The following is a 21,420-nucleotide window of genomic DNA, read 5'->3' as shown; positions in this document are numbered from 1 at the left end:
TGTATGAAAGCTTTTTGCTACAAACAAGTGTACGACGTAAATGCATTTTTTGCGTCTTCTTATTGTAACGAACGACGATTGCTAAACGACAGCATAGCCATCGATTTAACGTCACATTCGCAGTCACTTTTAAAGTGATGACAGACGCGGCACAATCAACGAGAGCATAATGAAGAATGGACGCAGAACATGGATGCGCATAGATAATGTTTGATTAGGAATCGTAATTGGAAGTGCAGCCGACACCGCCGCCGTCAATCGCGCGCCGACCGCAAAATTGATTCTGAAAGGTTCGCCTACTTAATCGCTGAATCTGCTGAATCACCTGAGACAAAAACTTGATCTTATACTGCGCTCTTTGCCATGCAGTCAAACGCAAAAAGCCGAACGATGATGAATAGAAACGACGAAGAATGCGCGTTCATCGAATTATTTACTATCGCGGAAATTGCAGCGAAGATCGGTTCTCCGATAACCATTCTTTTTTTTTCCGCTCCATAGAATTATGATGAATTAGTCAGGTAGTTTTTACCTGCCGATGCGTAATTACGTACGTTTTAAGATTTCTAGATAAAATCTGTTTGCTTTGTCAAACTTTCTTTTGTAATTTTTATTTTATCCCTGAAATGTACAAAAAAATCGACGAGTTTAATGACTTAAAGAATTTTTTATTTTACATCTTTCTCGATCGTTGTTCTGTGTCACACATACTTATCTTAATTAGCTGTTACTGTCAGTAATTTTAAATGAACACGCCGATGTGCACGCCGATTCCGTGAAGTGTTGCGAGAGATTCACATCTCATCAAGGCCGATCGGTAAGGAAATCCGTATTTATTGGCCGACTGATTCCAAGGAAAAGATCATTTTCGTTTTAACGATCTGTAAATCTGAGTGCCGCATTTCGTTTAGTTCGTGCCGAATATACGACTTCACGAAAATTGTCCAGGGCGAATGACGAGGGTCGACGAGATGGATACAGAGACGTACGAGATGCGCTAATGACTCATTTCTGCAATCTTCGTGTTTACAACTGGGCGGCGTGTAACGTCCGATAGCGCTCGTAAAGATGCCTATGGGACAAGACGACAAAAGCGACGGAGACGCTGCTCTCCTTCGTCGATCGGAAAAAAAAAAAAAAATGGCGCGCGAGTGCAACGCGCGATAATGAGCGGCGGACTAACATCGCCGTTGCGTTAAATTAACCGGCCTGCCGAGGGCTTAACGTAACCAATTAAACCCAAAATAGACATTACCTCGTACGATGCATTATGCGTTTTCGCTTAGGCACGGCGGAGACCGCTCGCTGCGCACTGACGAGCGAGATTCGGTCGGGAAAACACATCCCGAAGGCAGTAACTTATTTGGGGAAGTCGGGTCTCGTAGTGACGAGAACACGCACGATACAAAGGTGTATGTTAATCGCTGGAGAAATTAGCGATTCCGCGTAAGGCAAATTGCCAGGATCGTAGACCGATAACTGCGCTCTTAAATTTTTTTTCTGTTTATTAAGCAAGCATACGTAAACGAATTGAAATTGCTACTATTATCTTTGCCGGAACCTAAATAACGTAATCGCAATTATAATAGCAAATAGTAGTCATAGGTTAAACGTACGTATTTGCTTCTTTTTATATTATAAATCTAGGGCATTCTAATTCCGTAAATATTAGAGAACCCGTAAGATAAAAATTCAGTCAAAATCTTTGCGAAAGGAATATAATTTATTGTGCAATTTATTGTACTGAAAAAAAATATATTGAAAATAAATTTTAATAAATCATTTGTTTAAATAGTGCCGACTAAATATTTATCAAATATGTATAAAGATATTTGATTGGGGAAAAAGTTTTTTTATTCGTATTTTTTTATTCAAAATTGTATACACAATATCTTCGTCAAAAACGAAATTTAGGTTTTAAAGCTTGAAATCTCTATTTTCGAAAGATTATTATATTTTTTGAGTTTCTGTGAATTAGATCATTTTTACATTTAAAACACTACGAACTGGAAAAGATGAAAAATTTTCTTTTCACTTTCTCTCACGTGCCCAAAAAAAATTTACGAAAATTTTCTACTACCTATCGTGAAAGCTTGAAAGCTTCCCCTACAAAATTACTTTTTAAAAATGTTCTTATGAATTTTTTGTTCCTGAATTATTCGCGAGTTAAGTAAAGGAGCATTCTGATTTTGATTGCTCATAACTCCGATAAAAATCATCATATCGCAATTTAAAAAACAGATTCTTAAAGCTGAAACTTTAGCGAATGATATAATTGTAACAAAAATTTCAACAAATGAAAAGCTTTTGCAAAAAAATTTTTTTAAATACGAAGAAACTTTTTTCCTTAATGTCTAATATTTATTTGATACAAAAACCATTAATCATTTCTTCTTATCAAGTAGATATTTATTTCCTGTAAATAAATGTTGGTCAAATAAATATTTATTAAAATTTAGTATTTTTTTTTCTCAATGTGCATAAGTAATAGCGCACATACAACTAATTATTAATATTAATTTATATTAATTCAATATTCTTTATTCAATTACTTCATTAAATTTAAATGTATTGAACTTCACACACAATGTGAACATTTCTATACGTGTGAGAAAAAAAATGAATTTTATAGATAACGAAGACGTGTGTACACAGAATTATTCGTATCAATTAATTACACAGCAAATTCTCCGTCTCCCGACTGAGATTGAGCGATAACAGACTTTTATTCGATAAAGAAGAGCTGAAGAATGCGTCGCCGATCCTCTGCCAGTCATCGCGGGAGATCGTTAATGTATCGAGCGCTATGTATGAGACGTCGGGCGATCGAGCGGTTTATATCTATTAGAAACACGTATTAGAAACCGGCGACACACACGCAAAGTTTTCAAAGAAACCAACGGCAGCGGTGATTATGCCCGATGCCGCACATCTGCGCAACGTTACCCGCGATGCCGTTTATTTGCCCTCGACTCAAACAAATTAGCAGTTACAGACTTGTGTGCGCGAAGCTGGAACGTTTTCCTCGCGCGATGCACGTGTCTCTTTTCCGTAGAAATCACGACACGATATCTGTCTTTTATTTCCACTTACGAGACAAAGTTGCGTGAGCCCGCCGCGTGATAAAATCGCATGAGTCACATTTCATTCTTAATAGATAAATTTATTGAATTAACGCACGTGAGTTAGATATCCTTTGCTCTTTAAAAAATACATGGGTATATCGCGATCAACGTGATTGATAATTTATAGTATATTTGAATGGAAGTTTACTGTCAAATGTTTAAACATTGTAAATCAGAGGCATATACAGTCGTTACATGGATCTCGTAAGGCGCAGATAAAATCAAATCTCTATAAAATAATTGTAATTTCTTAAAAATAAATGCTGTATGCAGAGAAAGAGATCATGACACTTACCCTATGATTGTTTCGTTATTGCTTGATCTTTGGATATTGACTCCTCTGATTTCTTCATTCACGCATATTCTCTTGCGAAAATATAATTAATTGTGATCGTGTACGTATTAATAATTATTATAATACGATAATTGCGCGACACTTCGCACAGTTCTGCCGTGCAATTCATGATATAATTAGATTAAGAAATGCCATTTTGCAACACAAATGTGAATAGTCATTTCTGACGTATTTTTGCGTACCGAATTCGAATCCGTTGGCAAAAGTTGTGAAAAAAAAAGGTTAAATTTTGTTCTACAATATTATTAATAAATGAACAAAGCATTAAACAAACAATTGGGATATTTAAATCATTCGAACTGTTCTGCAATTCGTCGTGTTATTATATGTTTATTTTTCTTACCAAAGAAATGACAGTGAATAAAATTATATTTAAGTTGGAAAAAGTATAACGAGATATCATTCGAATTCAAACATCATTGTGTGAAAATATAATTATCACTCGTAAACGTCAGAATAAAATTGTGAAGTTCCTATCACATAGTACTTCGATTCTTACGTCGAATTAATAATTCTTGTGAAACATGTTTTGATAAATAATCGTTATTAATTGTAAGAGTTCATTGATTGCGCCAATTGATAACCGTTAATTTTTTATAAGAAATAATTGTGTTTTGAGAGATAATAATGCGATGACACGTTCCAAGATCTGCCTGTCGCGCGAGTGGCAATCAACTTCACTTACAATTAATGTGAACAATAGAGCGTTGTACGCCACAAAAACAAACGCGAAAATCACGCGTCAGTCTATGTGTTATCAAAATATTTAATTACTGAATTCACACGTTGAATATTTTCTTTCTTTTATTTAAACGTAATTATAAAAGATAGATATCGCTACTTTTTATTATATGTTCGATCTAACTATTCATATATAACGCACTGTCAATCTCCAAAAATAATGAACAAATTATGATTTGATTCTATCAAAAAATAATACACGCAATGCTGAACACATTTGACATTAATGACAAAAACAATTATATCAATTGTAAAGATTAAGAGGAATAATTTATAACTCCTATCATCTTTTTCTCTAAAGTATATCGCTTTAAAACAAAGTACTATGATTTAAATGTATACTTTATAAGAGATAATTACAAATCGTTTCTCGTTATAAACAATAGAAATTTATTAATTGTGCGGCGTGATAAGCGTCAATTATTCGTAACAAAGAGAGAAACACGATAACACATGGAACTGAATGGATATTATGGAATTTTTCGGAATGTACTCCGATCAAAGTTATTTCGTTTTCCGAAAACGCAATAGAAATCTAGAGAATAACTAAATAATTCCAATCGAAATCCATTCCAAATAATTTCATAGTGCGTGCCCTGTTTGTTGAATCGAATTTCACTTTCGAAAATGATAGCGCAAGAATTTTGTTTGTATAGATAATCTTCGAATAACACGACATCCCTATACAACTCGATTTCACTCTGACGATAAGAGAATTAGGGACACCTGTATATAATACGAGATTCCTACACGCTTTAACATAAATAAAAAATTAGAGAAACTCCTATATAATAAATTTATAAAAAGCAAGAAAAAGCAAGCAAACGAAAGTTAGAGATTTTTAAGATTTTTCCAAAAAAACAAAATATCGCGAAATTTGGATGTTAAAGAAATTTTAAAAAAGAAAAATATTTTGTAATAAAAAACGTTCTCGTTTAATTGTGGTTAACAGAGAAAAAGGAAATTACAATATTTATGTCTCGATTTATGCATACACATTTTGATTGATATTTTAAATAAACATATTTTTAATAGAATAAATATAAAAGTTTTTGTTAGTTTTTGGAACTTCACTCTGTTTTCTTGTATCAATTTTTAATTAATTTAGTATAATATGATTTCGCGTAAGATAGTATTTTTTAGGAACCTAATTACGATTTATACTGAGAGTTATCTGTATAACTTTATACAATTGAAAATAAACACAAGTAGATTTTATATGAGAATGCCATGAAATATTTATTATACTAGTATGAAATAAATATACATCAAGTATTCTATATGTCTTATTTCAGTCAACAATCGTTATCACGCATTTTACGCTGTTAGTGTCACTTAAGACAAAGATAATTCTGTTTGGAAAAATGTTTTGATATATATCATTATCATTAAAGTTATAATTGTGGATGAACAGAAATTGCTTCGAAGTTACTAATAACAAATTTAGGAGATATAAATCGATTCTCGATTCAATCTCGTGAATTATTTAGTTTCTCTACTAATAATTTGAATAGTTTATCGATTACCACGTAAAAATTATTAAATTTATTACTTAACAAATAATATTTATTTTTTAATGAAAAAACAACACGCACATAAATTTATTACTTCTTCCTATCCAAGAGAAGATTGGAATTATTCGCGGTCTTAATTAAATTAATAATTACGATCTGATTAAATAAAATATAGATTAAATAGCAGCAAAAATCTTAATGTATACAATTGTTAAAATATAACAAAGGTTGTAGAAAAACTATATTATTCTCTACTTCATTCTATATTCATAAAGAACAAATGTAATAGTAACCACATGCTATAAAAGCATCACACTTCAACTGCCAAGTATAGGCAGTTGGCGCAGAAGAAGCGCTTGAGGAATCGAAAGCAAACGATCTCCAAAGAGACCGTCGCGAGTAAGTCTCCTTTTGAGGATGCGAAAGGTGTTTGGCGCGTGCGAAATATTCCAAAACGACCTTGCCATAAGCAAGGTACGCGATATACGTGTATTGCGTCTGCGTGTGCGTATGGGAGACAGAGTACTGGAAGATTAATATCGAATACACAACAAGTGTTCGTTTCGCCCGGTATATAATCTCTCAAAAACAGATCTCACAATATTGAAAGAAATTCTAATCAAGTATGTTCAACCTAATTTCTCAACCTAATTGTTTGTACACGTGCGCGTTATCAATTGGACACATAATTTTACTTCAACACTTTGTACTCTGTTATCGAACGATCAATTAGTGACTTATAAAGTAAATAAACAAATGGAAAAAGAGATGAGAGTGTAATTTAACTAGAAATTGATTAATTCGATTATCGAAAAGTAAGAGTATAATTTCGTGATTCATAATTAAGATGCTGTTCCGCGTTACTAGTAATTGTTTTCAGTGTCGTTCTACATCAACGTGTCGTAAATACATTACGACTTACAAGGCTGTCAACAAGTTTAGAACTAGCGATTTCCATTTAAGTCGACTCACACACGACGACACCATCATGAATCACTTCCGGTCGTGCGTATCATTCCTTTTTAATAATCTAACGATTCGCGTGACACGCGCACATTCTAGGAGATTGCGTGGTTAATGTAAATGGAAAGCACATTCACGACGTAAGACGATTACGCTTTCATGGGTATTATGATAGTTGTTCAGGGAATATATTCTGAATCATTTGCATGTGCATGAGATCATATGTGCGAAAAAATGTGAAAGCGTGAAAGATAAAATGTGGTAAAAATTAAACTGGTTTATTCTGAAAAGCTACGGATGCAATAAATGAAGATAAATTTGCTCCTCGTGTAGAAAAATAATGCAAAATTTCAAAAATGTACCGTATGCGTTAAGATTATGCAATTATGATTAATCAATATTTTGATATTTCCTGGAGTAAACAGGTTTTTTTGCCTCCTTCGAGATTCCTCGTTTTTAGGTATACCCATATTATTTGTTGTTATAATCGACGAAGCCATTTCACTTACGACTCGTCATGAAGCACATTTTTGAAAAAAAAAAATCAATTCAAGCATTAGAAGCCGTAAAAAAATCTCGATCATTACTTACTGTTTTTCCTATGATGAACACAAATCAATTGAGAAACACTTATTGAAATATTACACTATTCTGAAAACAACAACATAAATCTTTTTGTCTCTTTCAAAATTAATCAAGGCCGTTTTTCAATTCGTAAATAAAAAACGGACATTAATAAAACACTAAACTTTAAGATAGAAAGCGGCAGCCTCCATCGCTTCTTTGTAATAAAAAGTAGTAGTAAAACTGTGTACGGGGAACATACTCGTCACATTAATGCGCAAAGCGCGAGTCGACGATAAGCGGCAAATCGCGGTTTACGATGCGTCGCTGTGTTTCGATTATTAAAAAAAAGCGCGCCAGACATATCGGCACCCAGCGTTCCGCATCGTAAATAAATTAAGTTAAACGTGCATTTGCGTACAAATTATTCCCGAACGGCGCGGCTCAAGCACCCAATAAAAATATTTCACCGCTCGTTAAAATTGACAATGCCGGGACGAATAAATCGCGATTAATTATCCGGGCCACACATGCGTACATGCGCGGATGAACGTTGTTCCGATCAAGGGAAGCAAGAGAAATGGAGAAAAAGCGACAGAAAGAGAGACAGATTGGTAGATAAATAAAGAAGGAGGCAAAAAGAGAGGCTCTCTCGTTAAAGAGAAAAAGAAAGGCGGGCCTTTCAAATGTAGCACAAACACGCTCGTGAAATTCCTCTCCTCGTTTCGACCGCGAAAGAGTCGGAGAAACACACCGTGGAATCCAAACGACCTTGCGCCCGTTACGCGAAAAGAAAGCAAAAGCAAACAATAGGCATGATCTCTTGTATTGTTACAAGTATACGCAGCTGACTGGACGCAACCGACTACTTCATTTGACGTATGCGAGAAGTACGCGCGAGTCTGATGATCGATCTGAAGAATTCAATGTTTAAATCCTAGACAGAACAGTGATATATTAAAGCAATCACGAAATCTTGACATATCAAGCATGATTAATTTAAAGTGACATAAAAGTTTTTTTTATCTGCCTATCTAACGGCTAGTGTCGTGAGTGAAAAGTAAATAGGTTTTTTTTTTTTAGGACGAATTAACATACGAAAGATGTACATGACGGATGACTGGAAGAGGGTTAGAGATCGACGTTGTCGCTGCTTACATGACATTTTCTCAAACAAGCGATTCGCGAAGTGATTCAATTGGTGTCGCTCGTCTCTTATTACTTTAATTTTAAACATGAGACTTAAAACTCCTCCCCCCCCCCCTCTCTCTCTCTCTCTCTGTCAGCTTGAAAAAGAGTAAAGAAAGAATTATAAGCCTCGCTGTCAAAGTAACGTTGGTGCAATCAGGCCTAATAATATTTGGTTTACAGAGGGCGATGGAATATAACACAATTATTACGCAATAATAAAATGATAAAAGAAAGTGACAAGAGATGTAACGTTAACATTTGAACAGTAATATATACCTGCATGCCTAATAGCCGCACAAGGAAGAGAGCTCGAGGATCTCTCTCTTCTTCGGTTTCTTACTACGAGAGAGCAAGGGCTTCCACGAAGAGAGCTAACGAGGTGGTCAGGTAGATACTTCGGTCGCTAACAGCCGCGCGGGGAGACAACTCGACGGGAGAGACAGAGCGGAGACGGTGGATCCCGTCCCTCGATAAGAGTCTTCGATATGTTGTACAATAACCGAGTCCCCGCAACTCGATCTTTCGTCGCGCGAGACCGCGCTTGTCGCTCGATCTGCGTGTTACTTAACAGCCTTCGCAGGCTATGTTGACATAGCGATCTAAGAAGAAAAGAGAGAATTCGATAAATATTTTATGAAATGTCCAAGATTGTAATAAAACATTCACTAAACTATTTTAAATCTCGATCTGTCGCTTTTTTATCAGGATTCATTTTTATCAATTTTAATTAACCTTAAGTCTTGATTTAAATTTTTACTGGAGGATTTTTAGTGAGGAGGGGCATACAAAATCGATAGATTCCCTCGTCTTTGATGTAGTTTAATGTAGAGAAAGCATCAATTGAAATCCTGATAAAGTTCCATCGGTTTTTTATGACAAAAACAAATATATAAAAAATATATAGAAAGAAATCAATTTATTAGTTAAAATAGGTACACGCAATAACTTTTTCCCGGCGAAGAACAAGCTTATTATAACCGCTTTTATAAAAGTCACTTCTAGAGATGAAAAAAAATCTCGAAACTTCATTTTCACAGCCTTCCTATTTCTGAATTGTTGATTCCTAGATGATTGTCTAAGCTTAATCGATGTAATGGAAAGAATGCTGATGCCTGCTAGTACAATCTTGACCCATCTTGCGATGATCAATTGAGTTTGTCATCCGCCAAATTTCCTAGATGCGAGACAGTACACTTGCTTGAATACCTCATCGATCATCAGTCATACTTCAGATCAATGAACCGCAAGAAGGTTCAAACATCGCCGCGGTGGAGAAACCACTTGACCTTGCATGGTCAGACGTCTGTTGCAACCTCCCAATCATTAAACGATTTATTTGCACATCTCGTCGCTCAAGGACCAACTGCGAAGATCGGCCCGGAGGATCTTACATACGTTCGTATCAATTAGAGGAGGTACTAGAAATATCTATTCGTGTAATCGTAATTCATATAGTATTGCGTTAATAATGTAAAAAAATCTGAGCAACGATTCTATCAACAGTAAACTTTATACAGTTCAATTCTTTATCTCTCTCTTGTTTCAATTCACGTAATTTCAATTAAGACCAATTAACATTGATAAAAGTTGACCTCGATAAAAATGTCCACAAATCCAGATTTAAAAGAGTTGAGTAAATTAGAAAATTTTTTATCGTAAGAAGAAATAATTTTATAGAATGAAAAATTCAAGTCTCGGTTCAAGTCTAAAGAGAGTCTTTTCAGCTTTTATATTTAACGCGTTTGAAAATGTCGGGAAATATTTCATATACATCCAAACGCTTTTGTATGTATAAATAATTAATTTTACTAAATATGTTTAGAAAAAATACGCTAACAAAGCGTTATATCTTCTGCTGTAACCGCCAATATTCATGTCACGACGTAGTGTCGAGAGCTGAAAGCGTAGAAAGCTAAGTCATCGGCTTTTACCTAATCGCGATGGGTTGACGATCCGAAGACACCGCGGGAGCTGCGGTCCAGGTGGTGGGCTATCTGTCGGTGCTCCTCGTGAAAGCAGGCATTCCGAACGTAGCTCGTTCAGTTCGGGGAACGAACAAGCACTCGGTGTCTCGAGGAGGTCTGTTCTTCGCGGTGTGTCGTTAAGCGTACACAAACATAAACACACACGCACGTACCAAGTTATATACACTCTCGACTGTGGGCCTCTGGTATTTACCAGCGATTCGCTTGGTCAATATGCGGATGTATGTGTACATCGATGTGTCCACTCTTGACGTACACATACATGCAACGAGAGGAGGTTCTCTCCATCTTCCTCCTTCCACTCGCAAAGGATAGAAGATAAAGCTTTTCTGTTCGCCGCTTCCCTCCGCTACTCACTTAGCCATTCTCTTCGTTTATTCTAGCTTTCCTTAGGACGGAATAACATCTTTTACGTTTCAGACTCACAATCAGCAGATAAAGGTTTATGAGCTCTTTCTGAATAATCCACTAACAATCTCCGTTGTCCTCCGCGTGACTGTGAAAGCCCATCCCACTTCTTCGGCATCTTCTTGCGTTCCATCGTGGCACACACGGGACGAATTCGAGTTGCGTGCAGCTCGCACGTGCCATTCTAATCGCGTCAATCTAAACTTGGCAATATATCATACAGACTTGCATATATATATACATACATACACACATAAGCTTGTATGATATATTGCCAAGTATGTGTGTGTGTGTGTGTGCGTGTGTGTGTGTTTCGTTGTGACTTGCAACTTACAGTTTAATGTTGTGATCTTAAATTAACGCAAACATTTTTTACATTGTTTATATTAACCCTTCATGATGACACTTCAGAAAAGATACACGATGATTACTCTGGATTAAAATGACCCGAATCATTTTTGAGATATGTTATCAAATCAATAGTATTCCATTGATTTAAAAAAATTACAGTATATAATTTTATCCTTTAAGAAAATGGAATAATAACATCGTAGTGAAAAAAATTTAATTTTAACAAAAAAACCGTAAATGTGTTAATATCGGAAAAATGAGTTTTATTATTGAAAAAATTATAACTTTTTAAATTTATAATATTTCAAATGCATATTCGTCTAATTCTCTTGAGATGATTTACCATATGCTCGGGTCATTTTGATCCACGGTGACCATGAAGAGTTAATATATGTATATTTAATTATTTTAATTCATGAAATAAATGGTTAAAATATAGGTACGTATCTACAAGGAAAGTTTGATAAATCAGTAATCCTTTTTAATTTTTTAAAATTAAAATTTGAGTCATTTTTCAATATAATCTTCTTTTAAACATAACAATTAAAATTGAAAAAGGCTCCAAAGATTAAATCAATAAAGGAAAATGAATGCCAATGAGAGTCGACACAGTTGTGTATAATTAAATATTAATATAATATGTATGTCAATCATCAATTACAAACATTTCGACCATAAGATTAGGTCCTCCTCAGCGTACAAGTAACAATATCTGAGTCAAATTAATATAATACGTTGTAAAAAAAATAGGCTTTTTTTAAAAAGTCACTGACTTATCAAACTGCTCACGAATGTATTCACATTTAATAAAAATCAACTTTTGACGTTGATCAATCACACACATATCTATATATGCATTTTAAATTACTTAATTTTGGAGTATGATAAAAATGACTTTTCAGGAACGAAGCTAACTAAAGTTACGAGAAATGACTTCCTGTGGAAATTTTGCGGAACTCTTCCGTGCTGCAACAACGGCTGAAAACAAATACATGTAACGTTTAACGTAATGAATATTTTCTCTTTTTTGTTCCACCTGCGACAATCAGTATTCGCGTTTTCCGCGGATCGGTGAATCTCGCGTTGCACGTGCACGCGTTCTCTCCTCCCTCGGTACGGCGCGGCGCGGCGGGCAATTCCTCCTCCGTCTCTCGCGAGCCTCGCGAGGAAGACCACTCTCCGGACTCCGCCACGGCGACGTCCTCCTTCTCCTCCTCCGCGAGCGCTGCCACCACCACCACCACCACCACCACACAACCACTGCTACTACCACTGCCAGCTTACATCTTCCCTCCCTTCCCTAGTCTTTTTCTCTCTCTCGGTGACCGCGCGCGATCTTTGTTACTCCGCGCGGACGTACAGTGGTGGAAGTCGCCGAACGGAACTTCAGTGCAGCTGCGACGAGCAGCTGACGCGGAATCATTCAGGTTTGCGGTGTCGAGCTCGCGCCGGGTATATACGTGACACGGGACACCGCACGACAGGTCACACGTTGCCGCTTCAGCCTCCGAGAGAGAGAGAGCCAGCCGGAGAGAGGAGAGGACCAGAGCCGAGATTCGCGCGGTGTCTTCGGTACCCGCCGCAAATGAGCTCGCGCCGCGAGTGCGCGCGCGAGGGAAACGCTCTTGCTGCCGATCGCCGCGGCCGCATCTCACAATCAGTCGCGAACAGTGCGGTGTGTCGTCGCCGTCGTCGTCACCATCGTCATCATCATCATCATCATCATCATCGTTACGCGATTCCGCGGCGATCGAGGTGCGTCGCCGTCTGTGCTCCGCGGTCACGACGACAACTCGGGTCGTCAAAGTGTTGAGACGGCAGTTGAGAAGGAGCTTGTGAAAGAGGCAAAGAGGCGAAGAGCAACGCGCGCCGACGCCGACGCCGACGCCGACGCCGACGAGGGAATACCTACTCGCAGGTGAGTGTGAGATCGCTTGTCGCGTTCGCCGGGGGGTATCCACGTCTCGCCGAGAACGAGATCCTCGAGGATACCTCCAGGCACGATACTCCAGGACGGTGGACGGCCGACAGGCTGACGGAAAGAAACTGATTATATCTCGGGAAAAATCACTTGGAGGAGATAAAAGTTTCTGGCAAAATATAATTAAGTATGATCGTCACATTTAGCTTTTGCAGTGAAAGATAAAATAGATGGAATATAAAGTAGGATGTGAGGAAGAGGAAGAGAAGGAACGTCCGAGTTGTAGAAATGTAAAAAATTTCTCAATGTACTCTGGAATGAAACTCTTAACTGTTTAAAATCTTTCAAGTAGAATATATCTATAAACTTGAAGAATGAAATCTCATTCTCAAAAATCAACAATTGACCTTTTTCAACATTGACTCAATCGTCACTCTTTGTCATTCTTTAGAATTAGATTCCACTCCACAGTAGAAAAAAGATTTTACTGAGAAGAGCGATAAGTCATCTATGTGTTGTTGACAATTAATAATCATAAGTCATTGAAAATGTTGATAAATTTATTTTTGAAAATGACGATTCTTAGCTGTGTCACATTCATCTTAGTCAATTCTAGTTTTTATCATTAAGTTGACTTTCTCTGTTGACATTTAATAAGAAATTAAAGAGTTGACATTTAAAATTGAGAGCTAGTCCGGTATTATTCGAAGAAATTTTCTTTCATAAATTAATTGCGTAACATTCGAAGGATCCCTTGCACAGTTTCAGCGTGACGTGTAGGGATAATTAAAGTGATCTTTAAACGCGATGAGGATGAAAAAGGAAGAGACGGAGGAAATGACACTGAGAATGCGGATTGTGTGGTGAGTGACGGATGATTCGGGCCGGATAGCGAGTGGATTTTTAACACGTGATATCATCCAGAGGAAAGCGAGCCGCGTAGATACCGCGAGAATTATCGGACTTGATCGATAGAGACACGTGCGATGATGTCACGTGATTCCCATTCGGTGACAATCTCTAATTCGTAAGATCTCGATTCGTCCGTTTGATTCGCCTAACAGCGAGTGTCCGCTTCTGGAACGAACATTTTTGCTAGACATTTATTGCCAAGTATATTTATTGTCGCCCGAGAGAGAAAAAGAGAAAAATAGAGAGCGCCTGAACGACTTTTATTTCTCGAAGACAGTATCTTTGATTCAGATGGAAGATAAGAATTAAATAGACGCCTCGAAATTTAATGTATTTTGCATTAAACGTAACGCGTTATGATATCTTATCGTATCTTTTATTATGAAATCCTTCATTTCAAGTAGCTGTCCTTTAGATTTGTTTATTTTTTCATAATCCAATTTAATTTGTCTTTTATTTAATAATATTACGGGAAATTCCTTTCTAATTAGCATTTCAATGTCGCACTAATGAGAGAATGTTTACGGAGATAACCGATAAATTTAGTATTACGCAAGGGCAATATTAGCGGAACAATAAAGTCAGAATAACGATAAAAAGAACATTAAAATGAGTGATTGATTAAAAAGTGATTTTTAATAACCAAATTTGCAATTCATTCATGATACTTGGGAGTTATTTCAAATATATTGCGCAAGAAAATTTCAAAAATTAATGCGCAGGCAATTATTCTCGCAAATTAGTTTCAAAATGTTTTAAGAATAAAGTTCTAAAGTATTCAGGCGTATCCTTTATTTTTTCTAGGAAAATATGGTAATCACCGTAATTAAACGACGAGACGTTGCGGACGTGTCGCGACTTTATTCACCTTGAATACGAGCGCAAAATAGTCGTCGGTTTAATCGAATTTCAAGCTAGTGAGTCATCATTTAACAAAATGCGGGATGAAAGTGTCATTCTTGATCTTTGTTTACGTCAATCGCGTTTGGCATACCAAGCCTCGATGACGCTTAGATTCGAACGGAACAATGTAAAAACGTCAATTTTTGCGAAATCATGGAGATCGTGAGCGAGAACAGCGGAGAAATCCAGCGGGGAATCGTCAATGTCAGCTGCTCGATCGGATTCGCACTCGATCGACCGATCGACCGATTACGCGTAACCGCGGGAGCACTTTCAAAAAATGATCGTCGCCAAAGCCATGTTGGCCTGGCGAAATGTATGCCTGAGTGTATTGCGTGGGTGCGAATGGAGAAAAGAATACGTAATTTCGACGAGATCGCGAAATCAATCGGTTATTCATGACATAACGATTTCCATCGATATATAATCGACTTTCATGACACGTCGATTTGCTTTACAGGCATCGGAATATTTTATTCTTCCGTTGAAAGTAGTAACAAGTTTGCGAGATGAAACCGAATCCTTTAACAAAATAATGTCCGTTCTTTCCGAAAAATATATAAATTTATAGAATAACGTTTTAAGTTTTTCTATAAAATGTTCTGAAGGTAGAAACAAATGATGAAAGAAAACAAATTTTATCGAATGCAATTAGCCAATTCATCCAATTGAATCTATCGAGCCACGTGAGAGATTACTGGTTTAATCGTTTATCCGATCAATAGGAACGGACCGATTAATCGATCAAGCCGCAAACCACTGGGACTCAATCGATTAATCAAACGAAATCGATAAACGGATAACAATTTAATCGATAAATCTCGCGCGACCGCTTTCAATCGCTTAAGTCGACTAATGTAAAATACATAATGAAATGATTTCGAAACGAGTCATTTGGTTTGAATAATAATAGATTAAAATGATATACGCGCAGCAACTTTAAAATTAAATATTAAATGCGTAATAAAAATTTATAATTATTGTATAATAATAAAAATTTAGATATTTTATTCACTTAAAGTATGATAATAAAACATTTCGAGAGTTATTTTAATAGAAAGATATTTTATATTATTTTTTAATGTAGAAAGAAAGTTTACAAGAATAAATTAGAAGTTTTTTTTTATCCAACTTTATCCATCAATTAAATTTAATCGTAATCAACTATATCATCGATCACGTCATCTTTATTGCAAAAATATTACAATGTAAAAAGTGCAGAATACTTAGTTTTAAATTACTTAAGAAATTAACATCGCAAGTATCGTTCCAATTCATTTTGATTAATCAATAACTACTTACTGCAAAGACCAAACAAATAAACTACCAGAAAAATAAAGAAAGTAATAAAAATTCAAATATTTTATCGGTATAAAAAGTATCATTATTGAAAAGTTAAACAATTTCACATAGAAATATATCCCATCTTTCACACAAGAAATATATAATACAACGTAATCTATAAAATAGAAAGAGTCAATAATGATCGCTTGGTATTTCTAGTGTCAAAAATTCATTTTCTTTTAAAGTGCTGCGAAAATAACAGTATTCCTTAACGATATTCGTCGGATTTAAAAGATATTACGCGTACAATAAGCGCGGCGCCAATTTGACGGGATAACCATACAGCTTTCGATTATCCGACGTACAGCTCGCGCTGATTCGTGAAGGTGGTGCAATTATCACGAGTGATATTTTTCAGCGATTTAAGACACCGGCAAATGTTGACGTCTTGTAGGTCCGCGATATCGACTCAATCCCATCCCTATACGGCCTATACACGCGCGCACGCACGCGCGCACGCGCGCACGCACGCACGCACGCACGCACGCACGCACGCACGCACGCACGCACGCACGCACGCACGCACGCACGCACACGCAGGTCGAGCCCTTCCTCGCCAGCACGCACCTGTTATGTTGTGTTGTCGTTCTGCAGCGGCGTGGCTGCACGCGACAGCTCGTGCCACTTACTTCCAGTTACCTCTCGACAGTGCGAACCATCGGCCGCCGTCGCGTCGCTATTTCTCGCGCCGTATCGACGCTGTCGCGAAACCGCTCGTGATCTCTGACACGACGAAAGATCGATCGTCCACCTCATTCGCGACCGGAACCCCCATCAGGCTGAAGTAGAATGTAATGAAAGAGAACGAAGTCTGTTTTTTTATTACAGCTGAATTAATGTACACTTTTGGAACTTAATGTAAAACGGTATATATCTCTGATGTTTAGCTAAAGTGAAAAAAAAAGTTCTGGTGTAGGAATAAAAAGACGAACGTATTGTTTGCGCGCGAAACTAAAACGTTCAATGACGTTTCGTCGAATGACGGAAGTAGAAAGACGAATGCGACCCTTGAAAGTGTGCACTGTGATCTGCTACTTACTTCCTTCCATCTCGAAATCGCGAATCGACATTGTTTTCGTTTCAAATTCGGAGTATCAGTTTTGTTACGAGTTCCCGGAGTGGATCCTTTCTCTATTTTTGAAGTAGAGAAGGGACGGATATTGTGTATCACACAAAGTCTATGAAACTAGAAATTTTCCTTGGGAAACATGAAAAAAGTCAATTCGGAATAAGCGATGATGCGCAATCACTCTAAAGTGCTGTAACGCGAATTATGAAAATTTTATATGAGAAAATAACGAAAATAAGAATTATATTGCGCTTCACCTTCATCTTCCTATAACGGTAAGTGACGTTGACCCGGTAAAGGATTTACCGTGTTCTCTTTATGATTCTTATTATTATTAAATTCCATTAAAATACGACATTATATTATAAGTAAAATCGCAGGAAAATGATTAATCATAATGTATTAATCATTACGTAAATAAAAACGATAATGAAATATTTCCGATCGGAATATGATAAAAAAATATATATACGAGCAATTTGCAACGGAGAAACGCAGACAACAGAGACCTTTTCGCTTATTCTGTTGCACTTTCTGCCAATTGTGACAAAAGAAAGATTCTGTTATTATGTACAGACACACGAAGATGAATTCTACTCTCTTTATAAAAGTACATTTAAGATAAGTAACGTAAGTTGATTCTCTCGCATAACGATAGAGATGAGAATCTTTACCGTGATTATACCGGATTTAATGACTGAAGAACACGGGCTCAAAGGTACGATCGAGGAGGAAAGAGATCGCGATCTCCCGAGGACGATCTCGCGAGAGCGGCTTCTTCCTCGGAGGCCTCAGAGGAATCGAGCGGCCGAGGAGGAGCACTTTACTCCGGTAAAGCCGCGCGAGCGAGCATGCGAGGTCGAAGCCTTTCCTCTCTCGCTCTTGCCTCTTCCTCTGTCTCCCTATTTCTCTCTTTCTTTCTTTATCTCTCTCTCTCTCTCTCTCTCTCTCTCTCTCTCTCTCTCTCGCTTCTCTGCGCCTTTCGATTTACACACGGTTTCTCTCTCCGACTTAATCGCACGCGCGCGTCTCTTCCCGAGTGTACACGAACGCGCGCTTTTGTGCAACGAAGAAAAGACTTACGACGATTTTCACCGGATTTTTCGGCAAACGAAGAAAAAATGACGAGATAGACGGCACAATAATTGACTTGACAAAAGTCAAGTCATTTGCTTTTATTTCGAAGAACCGGAGAGGTCAAGTGCACTTTTAATTTAGAAAATGAAATTTTATTTTGTGCATTCATTGATATTTGAAATCGAACGACATTAGCGAACGACGATATAAAAAAATTGATGAAATCACATTTGTTGCTGTTATTGTCTTAAATTTCTATCTTGTATTCCGATATCCTTCATTCAGGCAAGATTGCTGCCAAAACGTTGACGGAATATAGAAAGAGAAAATGAAACTATAATATTAATATAAATATATTTTACATAGTTTTCACGCGAAATGTGAAACTATGTGGTTACTATGTGAGCTTAATAAATTATAAAGTTATAAAATAAAATTAATAATTATCTTAAATTCTTCTATAGTTGTTTTAAAAATTATAACAATTAGGTAGATCGTGATAATTTGATATCTTATTATCTAAAACCGTGTTACGTTTCTACTCATTTTGCTCGATTTGCTAATATCGCAAATCATATGCGTCAATGACTTTGTTAACAGACACACTCACACACATAAACATCGGATATATTCAAGGATCAAATAATCGCAAAAAGCAGAAGAAATTATGAGCTTGATGTTTATTAATTCTGATATTTATATAAAAAGGAAGTAGATTATTATTGTTAATTCTTCATTACATCATTTCATGTCTTTCCTGTAATTAACTGTCCTTTTGCGAAATTATGCAAATCATAATGATAGCTAATAAATTAATATTAATTTCATTCAGCTTTGCAATTGTTGTATTGTAAAATTCTTTAATATAATTTGTTTTGCCCTCACTGGATTTAAATGTATAAACCAATCATATTAAAGAATTTTACAATAATTATAAAACTGCTTTTTCTGCTGAACGTAGCCATTGCTGATTAATATTTCAACATATATTTATACGCATAAACATAACTGACTTTTTAATTACTAATTCATGAGATATAGATTACAGAAAAAAATATAAGAAGACTGAATAAAATAATATAAAAGTCGTAAACCGGCAAACCTGATTAAACTAGATATTTTTGAGAATTAAAAAATATATTTCTATGTAAAGAGAAAATTCGGAATGTTTTTATAGAGTTGAGAACATTATTTTTAGTATTTATTTGGAATTTGACTTTCATTTTCCAAGTTAAACTAACGTTTTTTTAAAAAGTTATTTTATTATAATTATATGACAATGGAGGAAGAGAGAATTTTCAATTGAAGTAACAAGTAATGTCTTTCAAATTGACGCAGGCGATTAGCAGGTAATTCGAGATGTATATATGTCTCCATATATCTATCGTTGATATTCCAACCGGTCAAGGGTTGCACCGTCATGTTAGTTCGCATATATATTGGACATTTGCATTTTAATCTAAACTTCAATTAAGCAGTAACAAGTCCTACATCTTAAGGCAAGGCGACCTACGTCGTCAAGCTATTGTTGGGCGGTGAAATTTGTACAGCTTATCTGAATCTTTTATTTCGCATCTGTGCAATGTACAGCTTTCAACTTGATCCCTATTGTCATCACTTTCGACGACTGTAACTGTCAATGATATACTGATTGTCAACAAGACGAAACTACTCTGTAACTGGGTTCAGAAAATGATTAATTTTACTAATAACTAACGTATTATTTTCAATTTTTCGGATTTTAGTGTCGATTTTCAAGATAATTTCGCTAAAAAATATAAATCCTTTACGCGTACATTGATTTTCCTTCGGTTAAAAAAAATCTCCGATGAAGGAAGATCAAATATCTGACTTTTCTTTTTTTTTTTCCAGGAAGTACAAAAGAATAAGAACAATTTTGATAATGATTAATAGTCGGATACAACATAAAATAATTTTGTTGAAATTTTCAATCCAAGTTACGTTTATACTTTCAATATAGTAGTTATTATCTATTGTTTCTTAATATTAATTTCAACGTGAATTTTGTAATTTACAATATAATAGACATTATTATTTTTTCATTATTATTCCATGTTAGACATTTCAAGCATATCCAACGTCAATTATCGTCACGGATCGGAGGGCCGACGCGACGTACGTTATACCACGTTAATACCACTTTTCGATTTCATAAACGAATTCTTATAGTCGAACTTTCTCGGCTTGATTAAATCTGTATAACGCGCGCGTCATCTCATCTCCGTCCTTGTCCATAGTCTCATGTTGCCCGCGTTGAATGGGCAACGGATAATAATCGAGTACCGCTTCGAAAATTAAGTCCCGCCTTCTTGCGACGAAGTGGATTACGCGTTGGGAGATTGAATTTCGCAAGAATTAATGACGTCTAAAAGTAAATTGAACTTCCTCACAGTCGTGTTGCGCTTGTAGAAAATTTAGAGGCGTTTTATCTTTAATTTTAATATTTTAACATATCTATAGAGTGTAAATACTTCTTACCATCTCGCGTAACGTTTAATTAAAATTCTTTTGCGAGTGCTTCTTGAAATTATGCCGTTAATTGACAATTGAAAGAAGACGAGCTGAAGAAGATACGTCGGACTTTTTAAAGAATCCAACAACCTTCGTCAACTCAACAATTGATAGAATAATTGATAAATAATTAAAAGATAAAGATTTATCTTAAGATAAAGATATATTGTAATTAATAAAATGCAGTAATAAACATCACTCCGATTATTTCTCATGAATTTTTCGACCAGCGAAATATCTTCCTTCGTAATTGCCGTCGCGAGCGTGAATTTAATTTAAATAAATGACCGAAGGTGCAACTTAAAGATGCAATCGTTGGAAGTCGTAATTCGGCGAGCAGGCCGCGCGCGAGCGCAGATATTTACTTTCATTGCTCCGATAAAATCGTTTCAATCAAAATCCATTAAAGTAATCGTCTTAATATTCATTTGCTTTCCCCAATCGTTTTATTATATACCCAGACGG

General features: G+C 36.1%; 1 protein-coding gene and 1 long non-coding RNA gene across 5 annotated transcripts in view; one reads left to right on the top strand and one right to left on the bottom strand.

The window, feature by feature from the left end:
- Positions 1 to 4,273: 4,273 nt before the first annotated feature.
- On the bottom strand, positions 4,274 to 12,415 carry LOC147910280 (uncharacterized). Its single transcript, XR_015544600.1, has 2 exons — positions 10,385 to 12,415; positions 4,274 to 9,052 (listed from the first exon to the last, which is right to left on the bottom strand). It is a non-coding gene; the product is annotated as an uncharacterized LOC147910280 (long non-coding RNA).
- Positions 12,416 to 12,602: 187 nt separating this feature from the next.
- Positions 12,603 to 21,420, top strand: part of cv-2 (crosveinless 2-secreting protein) — a 46,124-nt gene continuing 37,306 nt past the window's right edge. For all 4 annotated transcript variants that reach the window (XR_015544598.1, XR_015544599.1, XR_015544597.1 and 1 more), the window contains exon 1: positions 12,603 to 13,115. The gene's annotated coding sequence lies outside the window, so the exon portion shown is untranslated. The remainder of the gene's footprint in view (positions 13,116 to 21,420) is intronic.

Source organism: Acromyrmex echinatior, chromosome 3 (genome assembly GCF_024713525.1).
Source record: "Acromyrmex echinatior isolate Ae372 chromosome 3, ASM2471352v2, whole genome shotgun sequence".
Lineage (NCBI taxonomy): Eukaryota > Metazoa > Arthropoda > Insecta > Hymenoptera > Formicidae > Acromyrmex > Acromyrmex echinatior.
This window is presented reverse-complemented; position numbering and strand designations above follow the sequence as displayed.